This window comes from Eurosta solidaginis, chromosome X (assembly GCF_040869045.1).
Source record: "Eurosta solidaginis isolate ZX-2024a chromosome X, ASM4086904v1, whole genome shotgun sequence".
In the NCBI taxonomy this organism is placed as follows: domain Eukaryota; kingdom Metazoa; phylum Arthropoda; class Insecta; order Diptera; family Tephritidae; genus Eurosta; species Eurosta solidaginis.
This window is the reverse complement of record NC_090324.1, coordinates 179,743,638-179,754,114: the sequence shown is the minus strand read 5'-3', so window position 1 is coordinate 179,754,114 and position 10,477 is coordinate 179,743,638. Positions and strand designations below refer to the sequence as shown.

The window sequence follows — 10,477 nt, the reverse complement described above, 5'->3', positions numbered from 1 at the left end:
AACAAATTATTTTAATAAAATATAGCTAAACAAAAGCTCTACGACCAAAATAGCCCAAAGCTCGCTAATAGCCCAAATCTCCGCCTTTACAACCAAAAATTTATTTATAGATTAGGATTCCAAATAAGAGCGAAAAAGGGACCCGTACATAAAAACAGCAATTAGAAATACTATATATGATAATCGGCCCTATAAGTGTTGCTCGATAGTTAAGTTTTCCTTTGGCGGACGTTCCAGTCTTAGTTCTATATCTGTTTTTACGTTTGTGGCATGCTCCAAGGGTCACAGCTTAAGGTTTTACTTTTTCATAAACGGATTTCCAAAATGACAATCATTATGGTTTTTTTTGTATTAAATGCGTATTTGAAACTTATTTTCAAATCTTCCACTTATTATTCAGAGTTTTAAAATTTTGTTTCAATCTAACTTTGCGAATAAATCTATTTTTGAAGGCTTTCTCTTTTGGTAAGTAAAACAAAATATATGTATATAAAATGAGTAGAATATGTAAATATAATGATGAATATTTAGCATAAAGTAAACTATGCGGCAAACCCGAAAAAGGTTGAGCAAAGCTCAGTCCCCAATGTGCAAATGTCCGACCAACCAGCATATACACGTCCTCGCAATGAATGTAAAATTTAATATTAAGGAAGTTCAACGGAATGCTATTTTGATAAGCTGAACTACTTATTTCATAAGAAAAAAAGCTGTATGAAGAAATTGTATGCCTACAAGTACATTTGATTTTTAATCGGGCCACTCAAAAATGCGTTGGCTACCCTGCTGCACAGTATTAAAGCAGGTAACACGTATATTTCTATACGTCATTCCAATATAAGGGTGAATTTCTTACTCATGATTATGGCGCCCTCTATATCAGTTTAGCTAAGGGTAGTATTAGAAAGCAACTTTACGTTGGCAAAGCTGAAAGAGCCTGGCTAACCGGCATTGAAAAATATTTTCTTTCAAAAATTGAAAGATGTGACAAGTTAGTTTCCTGTTGTTTTTTTAAAGATTTATCCAATAATATTGTTTGTTAATGAAATTTTTAAATATGAGAACTTTACACACAATATTACGAAAGTAATTTAACCGACCCTCATAAAATGTACACAATGCATTCGGTACACTATGGGGATGAATTGCTACAAAAACTACAGCTACTGTTACGAATGTGTCTACTTGGTTGTTCATGTGTTTAAATTCAGTTGGCTAGGGCAGATAACTAAAAACTTCTTCAATATATTTTAGTTCCGCCAGTCAGTGTCGAAAAATATGATATTAACAATTAAAGCAAGGCGTTAAACGGTTAGTATTTTGTATAATTTCCTTATTAAATAAAGGACAATGTTTTAACAAATGTGGAATGTACAACAGAAAAAGGAACCATGATAAAATAATAGAGTGATTATGTACTCATATAGTGTCCTTGTTCAGTCAACGTAATACTATACGGAATATAAGTACATATATTTAAAGAGCAGGGCAATCAATGTTAAAACTTAACCAGCATGGTTTCAACACTGATATCGTCCTGAATATTCAAAACGTGCTACTCACCAAGTTCATAGGCACATGTGAACATCTGATGGTATGTATAACACATTGACTTTATTAGAAACTCAAAATTTGCCTGGTTCCTAGCAAAAAGGAATTACTTAAAATCGAATCTGGCAGAGAATGACCTTTATAGATACGGACAATAGAGACAATATGCCAACAAGTTTCATGACTGTCAACATTTTGACATTGGTGATATTTTTTTGATCGAAGATTCGTACAAGTAATTAAAAATCCGAGTATTTCGCCCGTCTTTAAATCGAGGTAGTGTGCTTGCCCATCATGCCCATAGTCTTAGGCAAAAATAGAGATGTTGGAATCAGTATGTCCATATTTAGAATTTTTTATTTTTTACCGTTAAAATATATTTCTTAATGCTCTAAAACTTGTTGGTTTATGTTTATAACTCCTACTAATACAAATTAGGGCGTGCTATTTTACATATTTCCTACAAATTGTGCCGAGCCACTGCTGATGCACAACCCTAGACTTTCGGGACTACCACCCATAAACGCCATTGTCATTATATTTAACGAAGTTTCAAATGTTTTACATATCCAAATAGAGGAACGAAATTATTTATTCATGTTTAGATAAATTTTCGTCCATGCGTAGGTACATAAATATGCCCAAAATATAAAAGAACCCCCGTCGCACGGTGGGGTATTTGATCAATCTAGCTGGCCAAAAGTCGATTTTTCAAAATATTCCAATTTTTTTTTTTTTTTAATATACTCCCTGGCGTTCCTAGATGTCCACTGAATAGTATACATACCTCAAAACCCATTTGCAACGTCAACGGAGCTAACCGCGCACATCTAAAGTTGTATAAAAATTGTGTGCATTTCGATGTATTTTTGGATTGAAAAGCAATATACATTTCTAACCTAAATACTAGTTCACTTGTTTAGCCTTAATCAAATTTAGTTACATTTTCTCTTAGGACAGGTAAATGTGTTTTTAATTCATATATTAGATTTTTTATACCGTATGTTTTAACTGATTTATTCTACTTGTAATACTACTACTTTTCAATATTAAATTTTTTAAAAACCTTGCAAACGAAAATATATATCTTTTTTTCATGGCATATCATATCAGTAATTTTTTGGCAATACATAAGCTTGTGTTTGTTTCAAAGTTTAATAACGAAAACGGCTGCGTATACCCGCGATTTTTTGAGTGGTGAACAATTTTGTAAGAGACTGATACCCCTATTGGCAAAAGGTGGCATCCTTTTGAAAACGTCCTCAGTGGCAACACCTAGGTGAAAAGTCTTAAAATGTAATACTATATCGATGTACCAAATTTGATTCAAATCGGTTAAACCGTTTCCGAGATGCTAGTGGATATACAAAGAAATATAAAAAAGAAGTTGCGGTGGCAACCCTATTTAAAAGTATCAACAGAAATCGGGAGTAAAATACCATTCGCTTGGTTCCCATATTGACATACATATCTGATGTAATGCCAAAAAAATGACCCCGGGTCCCTCCGAAATCGGGGGCGCGGAACATCGTGAATTTACTGTCAAATTATTCCTTTCATAACAATGAAGTGAGACAAATTCTTTTTTAACAGAAATAACTGCTATTTTAGTTTTGGCCAGCTAGATTGATCAAATACCCCACCGTGCGGCGGAGAGTTAAAAATTCCATCCAAACAAATTGGACTGCTGAATATTGTGAAGCCAACGGAGGAGATTATGTTATCATAGCATATGCAAAAATACAAAAAATTGCTACTCTAAGAAACAATTTCGAAAATGATTATTGGGCTTAAACCTACTTACAACTTGAGTTAGTTAAAATTTTCTATTAAATCAAAAATGAACTCTAATGAAATAAATTCCATTTTCATTATACCATAATCCTAGTGGATATTATATGTACTTGTATATTGAAAATACCAACGAGGAAGTATGGCAAGGAACGAACCTATTATTTTTCTGTTGCTTCTAAATTCAATTGTTGGGATACTTATATCGGGTATAGGAAATAACTTGATAAATTGAATATATTAAATACTATGTTATATGTTTTCAGTTAAAAATCATATTATTAGAAGTTTTTCCCTATATGCCGATTATCTTTGCCCCATTTAAATAATTATTTTACCTACTGAATTAATTCGCGCATACAGGTTTAAACAGTTATGCCCGTCCAACAAGGTGCACCACTCGCTTCTTCGCTGGGTTCAATGGCGCCAGTCACTCCCAGGAAATTTTAATAGTTTTCAACCTGGTGCTTCCAGCGGAGTGGAGCCGCCTTCTTCCTCTGCTTCCATACACCAGTTCGGATAAAAATAACTTCTTAGCCGTAATGTCATCTTTCATTCGCATAACATATCCTAGGCAGCGTAGCCGCTGCGTTTTCATTCGCTGGGCTATTCCTGATGTGTGCGTAAAGCTCGAACAGCACATCATTAAATCTTCTTCGGTACTCATCGTCGTGCACCTAGAGGTCCGTAAATCTCTCGATGATCTTTTGTCTCAATCTGATATTGTCATGGTTTATGCTACTGCACGATATAGCTAGTTCGAGAAGTGACTTGTAGAGCATGATTTTCCATTGCGGTGAAAGTGGCATTTATTGGCAAGAGTGATTCTTTGCTGGATTTCTAAGCTGATGTTATTGTTTGTTCTAATGCTGGTTTCCAAATAAATGAAGTATTTTATTATTTCGAATTTATGGCTGCCATCAGTGGCGTTGTTACCAAGACTAAATGCCCTTACTCTTTGCTTGATGACAGCAGGTACTCCGTTTTGCCTCCGTTCGCCATATTTTCATTGTACAAAAAGCTGGGGCGTAAATTGTTATACGATCTCTGATGGAAAGCCAATTTCACTCATACAAAAAAAACACATCAAACTATTGGTAAAAATGATAGCTAATTATGGGTTTAATGAATATTCGTGGTCCCAATTTTACACATGTCATTAATGCCCTTCACCTTTTAAGAACTATTTTGATTTAAAGATTGAATTTCTATCACGGACCATGAAGTAACCCAACCTAGGGTAAATACGTCATTAAAAAAAACACTCAAAATCAGGGCCGGCGAAACATAAAACTCCAGGTGGGTAATTTTTCGAACCAGAAAAACTTCCCCCTATTTTGAATTTTTCTGTTAAAATTATTACATTATACTGTTTTCAACCAACCTTATTCATCACTTTAAGTTACAAAAAATAATTTTCGTAAAACTACAATTTAAACTTATCTCATTGTTGAAGCGCGAATATTGCAGCTCGCTTCGAATTTTTAGAAATAAATTTATTCATGAGGATTTCAAGATCACGCTCGTCAGTTTCCTTTGAGTATGAATGTAGAACCGCGACATGGTTCAGTCGATCTTGCGCCATAGTCGATCTCAAATTATTTCTTACTCTACGTAAAACAGAGAAACTTCTCTCGTGCAAGTTGATCCCGGAATAGTAATGAGCAATTGTATAAAACTTAAATATTCAGGAACAAGTCCTCTACACCAATTATTTTCTTTCATATATTGCACAATATCTTTCAATGCTTTTTGAAATACTTTTGTACATACGTTTCATTAAATTCAATGCCACATCTCTGTCCCTGTAACCTAAATTCGTCAAAATCACTCTTATAAAACAGGATAATTTTTTCCACGTCAACTGTTTCACCGACTGCAAATTGTTCCAATGTTCGAAAAAATTTGGCTGAATCTGTGTCGAATCTACTTTTGAAAGAACATAAATTTCACAGTCAATTTTACGATAATATTCTTTTGGAGTATTGAAAACATATTATCATTTTTACTTTCAATTCGCTTTGAAATTTTCCGTTGACGTGGCAAATTCGGTCCCCTGATTTCAAATTTCTTTGATAACTCTATGCATTTTAGCTAAATTGATTCAAATTTGGAATCGCGGGCGTGTAGGTAACAGCTTCAATTTTACGAGACGAATCTACCACAAAAAGTTCTACCTTTTAAAGTTCTTTGTTTAGTACTTCAATTCGATTAAATATCTCTATTGAAGCATTCATAAGGAACAATAATGGGAAAGATTCCATACGTCCTAAAAAACCTACAGCTTTGGCGACGATTGTGCTATCGACTTCCCGCTCTTCGATCAGCCCTTCATCAGAGGATCGTAATTTGCCAATACGGTTTTTAGAGACTTGATTCGCAATGTAAATCTGAAAGAAAAGAATATTCCCACAAAAAAAGGTTTTCAACTTTCTAAATTACCTCGTTGATTAAAGGGTGTGATTTTACTTGTTGGGCAGTACTCTGCAAGAGCAGCATTCATTTTTTCATTGTCTTTTTCTTCTGCCTGTAGTTCTTGCAATTTCAGGAGACGTTTCGGCGAATCTCTCACAAAATTGATCAACTCCTTCACCTCCCCGACGAATTTCCTTGCAGTGAGAATTTGTTCGATTCCATCTTGTACTACAAGATTTAAATTGTGAGCGTTACAATGTACGAAAAGTGTTCTGGTCTATTCTTCTTGAATCCTTTGTTGTAACCCTGAAATTTTCACAGACACATTCGACGCCCAGTCATAACATTGGCCCCTCATCAGTGAAATTGGCAAATCAAATCGGATTAGCCAGTCTTTGACTATGTCGAATAATATTTCCGCCTTTGTATTTATTGTGGAATAAAATCCTAAAAAAATATTCAGTAGCAACGAGGTAGGAGAGACAACACTCATATAAATAGAAATTTGCTCTGTTCTTGAGATATTCGCCGTCTCATCAAGAAGGATAGAAAAGTACGTTGCAAGTTGGATTTTCTTAATATTATCAGATAAAATTTTTGTAGCCATCGCTTGCAATATCTCATTTGGAATGTCGTGGTGCAACCATCTGTGGCCCGTTCTTTTCAGCCACGTTTCCAACTCAGAAACATCTTCCGCGCGTGCTTTCAACATTGACATTAAATTCGAATTTTCAACGTTTTCAGCACCACGGATCGCGAGTCCTTTAAAACAACTTTCAGAGTGCTGAATATTTTTCTTAAGGCGGTCCGGTAATGACTCAGATGCAGTTTACAAATGTTGCACAACATTGATTTTTCCACGATTTTTTAAAACTTCTGCGCAAGTGATGCGGAGTGAGCTCCTCGAATGTTTTTCAATTCTCTCTGCTCCATGTTTCCAATTAGTAAATCCTTTCTCTACCCAGGTTTCTTTTGACGAAAAATCACAGGGTGTGAAATTGATAATTAAATTATTTTTACACGCTTCTGTACAAGTTGTGCAGATCACTTGAGAACAACCGCTTTCATCAAGCCAGTGATGATTTAGTTTGCAACGTTGGTAAGTTCGATGAACTTTAGTACTTTGCTTTTGCTCTAAAATTAACAAATTAAAATCACGATTTTCCTTCGAAATATGTTTTCACTTTCACAAAAAATTAATGTGAGATACAAGTAGAAAACGAAGCACAGATATTGAGTGTTCCTCTCACTGAAAATCAAATAATAATATTGTTTTTCCTATTGTTACATTCTTACTTACCAATTTTCTGTATTTTTGGATTATCATTTGCATTTTCTGTAGACTGGTGTATTTGCTCTGTTTGCTTGGTTTGCTCTCCACATTTTTGACTAGAGGAACCAGCCAAATCATCTTCGATTCCGTTCGCCCTTTTGCCGCGAAGCCCTCGAACAACAAACCGGTCCATGAATAGAATTTTTTGCACTTCTGTAGTATCTTAAAGTAATTTTTTCCTGGTCCGCACAATTTTTTGCTCAACCTTTTCATAGATTTGACATCATAAAATAGTGATGCAAATTTATTTAGATACGTTCAATGAAAGGGTATTTAAAAGTAACTGGGTTTGATGTGAAATTTATGGTACAGTTTAGGTATCCCGGTTGAGCCCCCATTATTGATGGCTAAGACCGCTACCATGCACTCCTGCTCGGTGACGGAATAATTTTGTTGCGGCCTATTCAACTTTTGCGACATATAAGCTATTGGTATTTCATCCCCCCGATAATTTTTCTGTGCTAATACAGCTCCTATGTCATGCCAGCTAGCATCGCACTGAATTATAAAGGGTTTAGTAAAATCTGGATTCGCCAAAAACGGATTGGACGTCAATAAAGATTTTATGTTATCAAATGACTTTTGCGCTGATTATGACCATTCGAAAGACTTTGACTTCTTGAGGACATCTGTAAGGGCATGCGTTACCTCGGCAAAATTGGGGACTAAGCGGCGATACCACCCTGCCATACCCAGAAACCTACGAAACTGCTTTATTGACTTTGGAATGGGATAGTCAACTATAGCGGACACTTTCTCAGGATCTGTTTTTAGAGTTTCTCGCCCTACTATGTATCATAGGTATCGAATTTCCTTCATACAAAACCTAATTTTAGAAATATTTTAGGTCAATCCTGCTTTAGAATATGGTTAGCCACTTCCCTTAAAATTGCCAAATGCAAATCGAAACTTTCAGAAACTACCAGTAAGTCATCGAGATAAACAAATACTTTATCTTTCAAGTTATAGGGTATTACACGGTCCATCAATCTGCACATTGTCTGGGGAGCATTACAAAGTCCAAACGGCATTACTTTATGCTGATATAATGGCCTGTTAGGTACTGTAAATATCGTTTTTTCGCGGGAGCTCTTTTCAAGAGGTATCTGCCAGAAGGCATCCTTGAGGTCTAGGCTTGAATTATACTCCACTCGAGGAAGTCTTGATAGTATACCCTCAATATGTGGGAGCGGATAGGCTAGGCGGTTACAGCGTTGACCTTTCTACTACCCAAGCATTGGCGGACTTTTCCTGGTTTGCGTACTATAACTACTGGAGATTACCAAGAACTACTAGTAGGTAAGTAGGTTGAACTGGCCGGTCCATGAGGACCCCACATAGACTGATTGAGTCCGTAGTGTTACCAGAAGTTTGTTCTAACGACCAAACTGAAAAACCCTATCAAAAACCAGGACCTATGTTATAAAATAACTCCGTCTTCTTGGCAAATACTGGAAGCTTAAGCCACTTGCTGCTTCTAGATCTGACAGTTTTATCACTCCTAATAGCTGGAGTCTTAGCCTGGCAAGTGCAGGGCACGAGCACAGAACGTGCTCGTTCGTTTCCTCCTCCAACCCGCACTTCCTACATCTGCTATCACTGACCAAGCCTAATTTAAAGGCATGTGACGCCAGAAGGCAGTGTCCAGTCAGAATACCCGTCATGAGTCTACAGTCCTCTCTTTTTAATGATAGAAGTAACTGTGTTAGTCTAAGGTTGTAAGACCTACACATAATCTTCGAAACTTTACAGCCCCGCGCTTGAACCCACGCCTTTTCCGCTTGCTCGATCATGTGCACCTCTCGCCTTCGCTTAATCTCGCCCAATCTAATTGGGACATTTACGGAGCAAGCTTCAAGGGATGCGCCCTTTTTAGCTAGTTCGTCCGCTTTTTCATTCCCATCTATTCCCATATGCCCTGGGACCCAATATAGATGTATGCTTCTCCCTGTCCCGATTCTCTCCAGAGACTGCTTACACTCTAACACGCATTTAGATGCTGTGTTATGCTTTTCCCCAAGTACTACCAGCAAGGGATTTGAGGATTTTATTACGGCTCTGGATTTTCGAAAAAATTGCGGCTGCGTGTCACAAAAATGTAGATCCTGATCAAACGTCACACCCAAGATTTTGGGGTGTAGGACAGTCTGTAGCGTAGTGCCATCGACGTGGATGTTCAAAATGGTCGACATTGGGACGTCCAAATTTTAAATAGGGTCTCGGATGATTTAGTCGGTGATAATGCCAGGTTTCGCGAGGCGAAAAAGCTGGAGAGATCAGGGAGGTAGCCGGTTATATTGTTGCAAAGCTCATCGATCTTTGGGCCCGGGCCTGTGGACATTATTGTGCAGTCATCAGCGTAAGAAACGATAGTAACTCCTTCTTGTGGCGAAGGTAGTTTTGATATGTAAAAATTAAACAAAAGTGGGGATAGGACGCCACCCTGAGGCACCCCTTGTTTAATTCTTCTTGGCTTTGATATTTCGTTTCTGAATTGCACCGATGCCTGCCGACCACCCAGACAATTTGCGGTCCACCTTTTAAGACATGGGGGAAGGGTAGACCTTTCAAAGTCTTGCAGTAACGTGCCATGGTTGACCGTATCAAAAGGTTTTGATAGATTTAGCGCTACGAGTACTGTTCTATGGTGGGGCTTCTGATTTAGACCACAATTTATCTGGGTGCTAATGGCATTTAGCGCGGTGATAGTGCTATGGAGTTTTCTAAAGCCATGCTGATGACAGGCCAGCTGCAAATTTGCTTTGAAGTGGGGGAGCAAAATGGCTTCAAGCATCTTGGCTACTGGCGATAGGAGAGATATCGGGCGATATGCCTCTACTATGTTAGCTGGTTTCCCAGGCTTTAGTAGCGGGACCACCTTGGCCATTTTCCATGTTTCAGGTATGACAAAGGTGGAAAGAGACAGGTTGAAAACATGTGCTAAATATTTGAAACCCTCTTTCCTAGGCTTTTAAGCATCGGCATGGCTATGCCGTCTGGGCCCACTGCTTTGGATGGTTCAGCATGACCGATGGCATCCTCAACCTCTTTGGCGGTGATGGTAATTGGTGACGCGCTGAACTTATGTTTACGTGCGCATCTGTTGGCCCTCCGTATATTTTTGTCGACCGTAGAATGCATTATATATTGTCGGTAGAGAGCGCTCGCGCATTTTTTCGCATCCGACAGCACTTTGTCGCCAAAGGCGATGGAAGCTTTGTCATTGTGCCTAGACGGATTTGATAGGGAGTTTACAGTGGACCAAAGTTTACCTACACCGGCAGAGAGGTTACAACCGCTTAGGTGCTCCTCCCATTTCGCCCGCTTGTGTTCATCCATAAGCAATCTGATGCGTTGGTTCATGCCCCTTATTTGGGGGTCGCCGGG

The 10,477-nt window shown here is 37.7% G+C and overlaps 1 protein-coding gene across 3 annotated transcripts in view; it reads left to right on the top strand.

Annotated features, from left to right (window-relative positions):
- Nucleotides 1-936: 936 nt before the first annotated feature.
- The window catches only part of LOC137235445 (uncharacterized), a 900,888-nt gene continuing 891,347 nt past the window's right edge, over nt 937-10,477 (top strand). For all 3 annotated transcript variants that reach the window (XR_010947898.1, XR_010947897.1, XM_067758438.1), the window contains exon 1: nt 937-1,594. The gene's annotated coding sequence lies outside the window, so the exon portion shown is untranslated. The remainder of the gene's footprint in view (nt 1,595-10,477) is intronic.